This window comes from Tenebrio molitor, unplaced genomic scaffold (genome assembly GCF_963966145.1).
Source record: "Tenebrio molitor unplaced genomic scaffold, icTenMoli1.1 SCAFFOLD_962, whole genome shotgun sequence".
Lineage (NCBI taxonomy): Eukaryota > Metazoa > Arthropoda > Insecta > Coleoptera > Tenebrionidae > Tenebrio > Tenebrio molitor.
Window position 1 is genome coordinate 2,668 of NW_027184314.1, and position 8,853 is coordinate 11,520.

At 51.9% G+C, this 8,853-nt stretch overlaps 1 non-coding gene across 1 annotated transcript; it reads right to left on the reverse strand.

The window, feature by feature from the left end:
- Positions 1-213: 213 nt before the first annotated feature.
- On the reverse strand, positions 214-333 carry LOC138141131 (5S ribosomal RNA). The gene has a single exon (XR_011163015.1). It is a non-coding gene; the product is annotated as a 5S ribosomal RNA (ribosomal RNA).
- Between the last annotated feature and the right edge of the window lie 8,520 nt (positions 334-8,853).

The following is an 8,853-nucleotide window of genomic DNA, read 5'->3' on the forward strand; positions in this document are numbered from 1 at the left end:
CGGTGATCGAACGACAACCTTTACCGTTTGACGAGTTTTTATTCTGCAATTGTTTACAATTAATCGACAAAAAAAATTGTTTTCTTAATTATCTAGTACTTAAAGCTATGAATCTACATGATACGGGTCTGTGCATGTTTCCGAATACCTGCACGAAAAACAAATCGGTTCGGTGGTTGCTATGGATTTCAAAAAAAAACAAAAAGTGTTGGGGGGCAACGGCACGCGGTGTTCCCAAGCGGTCACCCATCCAAGTACTGACCGCGCCCGACGTTGCTTAACTTCGGTGATCGGACGAGAACCGGTGCTTTTCAACGTGGTATGGCCGTTGCCGTGGTGTTTAGGTGTGATCGTTGGTGTAAAATATATTGCTTTTAACATTCCGATGCACGAATATGAACATCAAAACGCGATGCGTTTCGTTTCCGTATGCACTTACCCTCTGACGACCGACGTCGGACCGAACTAACGGGAAATCCCACAACAACCACCACGTCACGCTCTAACGACAAGAGAGACTACTAGACGGACTGGCGATCTCCCGCGTCGCACATTTTTCGACCGCCGGCGGCGGTGGAAAATCCAGAATTTCACCCCACCTACCGCGCTGCTTGCTCCGACGACGACGAGATTCCCACATTTGGATCGACCGAAATATGTAAGTAATATCAGGAAGTTCCGATTTTCGAGAGGAGACCTGTGTTTCTATTTACCTATCTATAATAATTATCGTTATAATCATCATATCATTATTATTATTATTAACATTATTATTTATTACCATTATTATTATTATTATTATTATTTATCGTCCCTCGGATTCGGCGATCTTCGAAAATCCAAGTTGGACCGTTAGACATTCGAACGCGGTGTGCGTGGCTGACGAGTTGTTATTTTTGGCGTTTTTTCTTCGATCTTCACCCCGACTTCGGACGACGCAGGTCGGACACGAAATTACGAAGAGAGAAAGACGGAAGAAAGGAAGAAAACCTGAAGATCCGTCGAAGAAAATATCGGAAAACTCGTAGGTGCGGCATCGGTCGGACGATGAAGACCGTCTCCTTTCGGATGATCCTCTCGACGGACTTTCGGCCGTCCCGAAGGGTCCGGACGGCAACGGGACCCGTCGTCGACTCGTCCCGTTTCAACTTCCGCCGAAAACGATCGACCTGAACGTCGGAGAGGCGGTTCGCGGCATCCTGTTGTCGGAATTGCCTCGGTTCGAACACCAGGTCCTTTCTGTGCTTCGACCGTTTCGGAAGCGTTTGGCGACGCGAAGATGTCGTAAAATCGAGAAGGTGGCGCGGTATTCCGGGAAGAGATGGACCAATATTTCGGCGAACGAAATATGGATTCCCGGAATCGACGCGTCTACCCCGCACCGCCGACGTAAACCGTCGGTCCCGAATCGAAACCGTGACGACCCGGATTTAGGGCTGGTGGTTGGAGGGGCGTGTACCTGATTCGAAACCCACCGACGTTCCGAGACGAACTTCGCTATCTCCAGGGAAACTTCGGAAACCGAGTTCGGCCAGCTTGATCACACGGTGGCGATGGTGATCGAGGAAAGAGGACGATGCCATCACGCGGGCAACGATTCCGAGGCCTGCAATTTCTTCGACGGCGGACGCGGTGCGCGTTCAGTCTTCCGTCCGCAGTGGCGACTATTTTATAAAGACTTAGAAAATTTTTTTGTTCAATTCTCGTTCACGAGGTGCTCGAAGTGTACGTGTGTGAGCAAGTGTTTTTTCAATAATTATTATTAACTTTTAACGTTTTAACGTGAAAGATGGCCGACGTCGAAAATCAAACAGCATCATCGGTCACCACCGGTTCCGCTGCCACCCCTCAATCCCACGCGAAGAAAGAGAAAAAAGCGAAAAATCCCAGGGCGAAACCGTCCCATCCTCCGACATCCGAGATGGTAAACAACGCCATCAAGGGACTCAAGGAACGCGGAGGATCGTCTCTTCAGGCCATCAAGAAGTTCGTCGCCGCAAATTACAAAGTCGACGCCGAAAAGGTCGCCCCTTTCATCAAGAAATATCTGAAAGGCGCCGTGGCGTCGGGATCTCTGGTTCAGACGAAAGGTAAGGGCGCGTCGGGTTCGTTCAAGCTCGCCTCGTCCACCTCCGGTGGTGCCAAAGTCGCCTCCGCCTCCGACAAGAGGAAACCCGCTTCGTCCGCCGCATCCAAGACGAAAAAATCATCCGCCAAACGTACCGCCGTCGCGACGACTTCCGACAAGGCTTCCTCGAAGACAGCCAAAAAACAAGCCTCCCCCAAAGCGAAGAAGACTGCTGCCGAAAAGAAGAGCGCCGTCGCTGCCTCCGCCGCCGCAGCGAAAGCCAAGAAATCGGCCGCCTCCTCGGCAGAAAAGAAAACTAGAGCCGCCCCGAAACCCCGATCGCCTTCCAAAGCGAAGAAATCTAACAAGGCTGGTCCGACTAAAAAACCCAAAGCACCCAAACCCAAGACAGCCAAAGCCATTCCTGTCAAGGTGAAAAAGGCCGCTTCGCCGAAGAGGAAAAAGTGAGAAACGTGGATGGATACTCGACTCATGTTCGTTCGGCTGTGCCTCGTTCCGACGTCATCATCGTACTACCGGCAACGGGGCACGCACAAATGGCCCTTTTCAGGGCCACACGATAATCTACGACGAAAAAAAGAAATAAAACTATCCTTACGGCGAAACCAAATAAAATAGATAGCATCAGCTGGCAGGTAGGTGATGACAGGATGCAATAAAATTTTACGAACGACCGCAACCCAACCCGAATCGAGAGGACCGACCGATTATTGACATTTTTATTTTATTCATTTCCGGTTGAAGGGCGATATATTTTTTTTTTTGCCTGTAAAGTTTGAGGTTCTGAAAAGAACCGATTTTTTTGTTATAAAATTCGTGTTTCGTGTTGTTCTTCCGAAACACGATGTGGAAAAATTTAAGCGCGTTCACCCCGAATACGTCTGGCAAGTTGGATGTCCTTTGGCATGATGGTTACACGTTTGGCGTGGATGGCGCACAAATTCGTGTCCTCGAACAGACCGACCAAGTAAGCTTCGCTCGCTTCCTGGAGGGCCATCACGGCGGAGCTTTGGAAGCGCAAATCGGTTTTGAAATCCTGAGCGATCTCCCTCACCAAACGTTGAAAGGGAAGCTTGCGGATGAGCAACTCGGTACTTTTCTGGTAACGACGGATCTCACGCAGAGCCACGGTACCAGGTCTGTAACGGTGGGGCTTCTTGACGCCGCCAGTGGCGGGAGCGCTTTTCCTGGCCGCTTTGGTAGCCAGTTGTTTCCTGGGGGCTTTTCCTCCGGTGGACTTGCGTGCGGTCTGCTTGGTCCTGGCCATTTCGAATGAAACGAATGAAAAACAAAACTGACAATTATTAAAATCGACTCTGACGATCGTTAGACGTGCACGCGTCGAAAGGTAAACGGGTACTAAAAATTCCGCCATATTAAATTGTACTTTTATACGTGAACAAAGTCAACGGCTGACTTCGTCGATTGGTCGATGGTGAACCGTTGAATCTATATAAGGCTCCGTTAGTTGAAATTTTGCGGTAGTTGACTTCCTAGGGACGAGGTGTGCAGGTATTTTGTGTCAGTTGAAATAATCTGAAAAGATGACCGGTCGCGGTAAAGGAGGCAAAGGATTGGGAAAAGGAGGAGCGAAGCGTCATCGCAAAGTCCTGCGTGACAACATCCAGGGCATCACGAAACCCGCTATCAGAAGATTGGCTCGTCGTGGCGGCGTGAAACGTATTTCCGGTTTGATCTACGAAGAAACTCGCGGAGTCCTGAAAGTGTTCTTGGAAAATGTCATCCGAGATGCCGTCACCTACACGGAACACGCCAAACGTAAAACCGTGACAGCGATGGACGTCGTCTACGCTTTGAAACGTCAAGGACGCACCCTCTACGGTTTCGGAGGTTAATTTCCTGGCGCTCTTCACCGTTCGAGAAAACCAGAATAAAATACGAAATACAAAATCGGTTCTTTTCAGAACCACAAAATAAAAATAAGAGGAAAAAAAAGAAACATGATGTTCTTTCGAGAAACAACGGACAATTATTACTAACTGACTACCTGATAAATGTACCAAGATCGTAAACACCCCTTGCTTTCCTTTTGGCATTGCAGTCGTAAATGATAATAATACAAAAAGAAAAGATGCATCGGTCATTTTACGAAAAAAAAAAGCTATAGTGGCCCTGAGAAGGGCCGATATTTTGAGTTTTCGCCACGGAGATGGATCGATCGTTCGTTTAAGGTTTCTTCTCGGTTTTTTTGGGTAAAAGTACGGCCTGAATGTTGGGTAAGACACCGCCTTGGGCGATCGTAACTCCGGACAGGAGTTTGTTCAATTCCTCGTCGTTTCTGATGGCCAGCTGCAGATGACGCGGTATAATACGTGTCTTCTTGTTGTCACGGGCAGCGTTTCCTGCCAATTCTAGAACTTCGGCGGCTAAGTACTCCATGACGGCGGCCAAATAGACGGGAGCTCCTGCACCGACGCGTTCCGCGTAATTTCCTTTTCTGAGAAGACGATGTATCCTACCCACCGGAAACTGGAGACCGGCACGGCTCGAACGGGATTTCGCTTTTCCCTTCACTTTACCTCCTTTACCGCGACCTGACATTTTAAGTTCGTTCGTTAGACACCACGAGAAGTAATAAAACTGACGGACGGGACTCGTCGATTGTAAAAGCTGCCGAAAGCCGAAAGGCTGTCTGACTAAGAGTGTGCAGGTCATGGACCTATTTACTCTAATCGGAAACAATGGTGAGTTGCATAGTTGGCAAAACACTGGTTGTGACCGATGTCAATTTGGTCAACCCACGTTAACTGTAGAAATCGGCACGGCTTTGCGAGATTTACCTACAGGGGACCGTGGGCATGGGTGTTCGACGATTGTACAAGGTCTAGCGTGACTGATTACAACCGTCAATAGGAGTTTTGCCTGTTGACAGTGGCCGGCGTGGCTGATTCAACAAGGCAGTCAGGGGAACTAGGTTCGATAACATACACACTAAGCCTATCTAAAACTTAAATCTAGCTTATTGTTAATATATTTACCACACCTTGCCTCTCGCAGCCAGCATGGGGGTGTATCCTGAAACATAGAGTGTGTGCGGGGCACACTGATTAGTGTTTTTTGGCTACCTCTTTGGGTAGGCAATTTTTTACTAGTGTTTTGCAGTAAATTATCGGAGTGAGTTCAAAATCATTATCAGCTTCGGGATGAAGTTGACAAAGTGCTGGACCGCTTCCAGTCCATTTTTTGCGGTACCTAAAGCGGTGACCGTTTCGTTGAGGGCGGCACTCAGGCCGTCGAATTTTCCAGTTGATGCGGAAGTCGCGGATGACGCGGGATTTGCGGACGTCGCGGCTTGTGCGAACGATTTGCTGGCTTTGATTGCCGTTGAACTGGGCGCGATTTTCGTTGTCGCGGTTTTGTCTTCGGTTCGCACCGAATCTACCTTATGTGTTGTTTCCGAGTTCGGTTTCGATTTTTGTGGGCGGGGCCTCGGTGTCGCCGTTTTCGGACGTGGAAATTTGCAGCAGCCGCGGTAGCTAGCTGTGTGATCTCCTCCGCAATTGGCGCAATTTGCTGGGGTTTCTTTCGTCTTTTCACACGATTTGGACGGGTGGTCTTTGCCACATTTTACGCAACGCGGCGCGGCGCGGCAGTTTCTCTGCGAGTGATGGAACCACTGACAGTTGTGGCACTGGCTCACCCAGCCGCTTCTTCGTGGTTTCTCAACGTTCACGGTGAGATAACACACGGTTTGGAGATCGAAGATTTTCTTCTCCGAGGGGGGAAGCTCCACAAGGACAAGTGGCAGCTCTTTCTTTGAAATGAGACGACGCATTCGGTGTACGGCGATCGGGTGAAAGCCCTGGGCTTGGAGATCTTCGGTGATCTCCTCGACAGAGATTTCTCTGGGTACCGGTTTCAGTACCACACGGATTGATTTCTCGCTCTCTAAAGTGAACGTGTGGAACGGCACACGGTGCTTCTCTAGTAGACGGGTCGCGGCGCGGAAATGGTCAACTCCCGACAAGGTGACTCGGATTCCTTCGGCGCATTGTTTCGCTTTCGTGAACTGGATTCGCGAATTGGACAGGAGTTTCGACACTTCTGTCCATCTTCCCGAGTCGCGGATGATCACCGGCGGAGTTCGGGGCCTCTTTACCGGTTCGGGGGCCCCAGCTTGGGGCTGGCGTTGGGGGGGTTTCAGCATTTCTGATGATTCTCTCCAGGATGGTCCTGCAGGGGAATCACCACTTACCTGCTCGTCGTCGTCGGAGTTCGGGATCGGGCTGGACCGGTCCTTTCGCTTCCGTTTGATCGGGACTCTTGCGAATCCCTCCTCGTCGGGTGGGGTTTCCAGCGCTGGGGGCTCAGGGGAGGGTACTTGCTCCTCGGTCTGGGCCTCCATTGCGGTGTCTTCTTCTTCTTCCTCGTTCTGGGAAGGGTGTGCGATTTTCGAAATCATCTCTGCTTGGGCTTGAGAGACGGCGATCCCTCCTTTTTCAAGCGTGATCTCAATCGCTTGCGCGAGGACGCGAAGTTCCTCCGCTGCGATTCCTTTGAGGTCTGTGACCCACTGCTCCGTGGATTTCTTGGCTTTCTTCTTTTTTCCCATCGCTAGCTGTGTGGGAAGTTTTCACTGACAGCACCGATAAACGGCGTATTTCCGATTGACAACACCGAACAGAAAACGGTCACCACCAATTTCACATCTGAGCTGTGCTCAGCGCGGACGGACGACTAAACTCTCACAGGCTCAATCGACTGCACCACACAAACAACACAGAAACATACATCCGTCTCTCACCAATGCAAGATTCGGACTGTGCGTGTTGTAAAAGCTGGTAGCTGTGCTTCGAATTTATAGCCTCCGTGATAGGAGAATAGGACGTGACGATTGGTGGGAGCCCGTTTTCAGGTGGGGTTCTGGTGAACACACTACCTATCAGAAAGGTGGTGGTGCAAAGTTAACGCACGCACACAGTTCTGATCTTGCTTTCGTGAGTGACGGACGTGATTCGTCGAGTGTTCTGAGTGATCGTCAAGGCGATTGTTTGGTGTTTGTTGTGCTGTGCAGCGTTCCTGTGCCGAGACCGGTGTTCAGTACTCGGTCCGCACGGTTTGCGTATATATGTGCAGTGCTGCGCTCGAGCCCGGCCAATCGGCCACATAATTCACTGCAGCGAGGACCTCATTGGCGGAAGTGCCGTTCATCGGCGTTTTCGTCAACTCACCTCAAAGACCCCGTGCTTTTGCACCACAAACTTTAGTGCGTGAAGTGCTCGGAATTTTCCAACGCTTCGACCACGATGTCGACGATGGCCCCCGCCACCCAACCCACCCTCGAAGATGTCCTGACCCACATGAGTGCCCAAATCGCGGCGCTCACGCGGGAGGTCAAGGAACTCCGCGCCCTCAAGGAGGATGTCGACGAGCTCCGCGCTTTCAACGACGCCCGCCTCGTACAGCTCGAGGAGAGCAACGAGGACTTGGTGTCCATGTCAGAGACCCCCAAGGTTGTCATCGTTCAACCCTCAGCCCCCCTCGAAGCCACCCAGCCCCCGGCAGACCAGGACATGGAGGAGCCTTTCCAGGAAGTGAAAGGTAGGAAACCTCGAAAGCGCCGCCCCTCTGTTGCGTCCCTAGAGGACCAGGCTGTTGAACCTGGTCCCAGCCACAGGCCTCCATCAGCGGAGGTCCCGAAGAAGGCCAAAAAATCAAGGCCCCAGGCCCCTCAGGCCACCCCCAATCGGCCCGCGCCCGCCAAACAAGTGGCGCAAAACAAACCTCCGGCGGAGAGCAAAATCCCGCCAATTATCATCCGCGACGCGGCAAAATGGGCGTCAGTTTCGAGCGCGATGACGACGCGCCAGATCAAGTTTTCAAAAGCGAAGACATGCATCGACGGTATTCGCGTGAACACCGTCACCGTCGACGACTTCCGAGCACTGACTCGCCTGCTCGAGGAGAGGAAAGTGCCGTACCACTCGTTCGCTCTCCCCGAGCAAAAAACCCTCAGAGCCGTCTTGCGGACGGTTCCGTGCGAGATCGCCATCGACGATGTGCGAGCTGACCTGGAAGAACAGGGCCTGGCACCGATCAAGGTGACCAGAATGACCTCCTCCAGGTCGAAAAAACCTCTGCCCCTGGTCCTCGTCGAGGTCCCCAAGGACAAGGGCGCGATTTTCGAACTGAAAGCCGTGTGCCACCTGTCGGTCACGGTCGAGCGGCCCCACAAAAAGGGGGCCCCAAGCCAATGCCACCGCTGTCAACGGTTCCACCATTCACAGCGACACTGTCACGCACTTCCGAAGTGCGTGAAATGCGGCGAAAGTCACGATACTCACTCGTGCGAGAAAACAAATGACGACGCGGCAAAATGCGCGAATTGCGGCGGTGCCCACACCGCGAGCTATCGGGGATGCCCCAGGTTCCCCAGGGGCCCCCAGGCCAAAAAATTTTCAGGATCAGCGGCACCCAAACCGCAACAGAAACCCGCCGCGGCCTCCGCGAAACAATCCGCGACTCCCGCAGCCCCCGTCAGGCCCTCAGCCCCAAAAACCGCCCCCGCGACCAAAACCGCGAACAACGACAACGCGTCGAAAAGCTTCGCGGACGCAGCCTCGTCAAAAAAGACCGCGCCCCCAACCCCCCCGCAGGCCACCCCCAAGCAGCCCCCCGCGATCGGTAAAGCCCTGACCGAAATCCTCAAAGCGATTCAGACGTCGAACACGAAGGAGGAGATCCTCCAAAACGTGCTCGCAATCATCCCGAAAATTCTTCTCGACTGTTAATGACAGTACAAC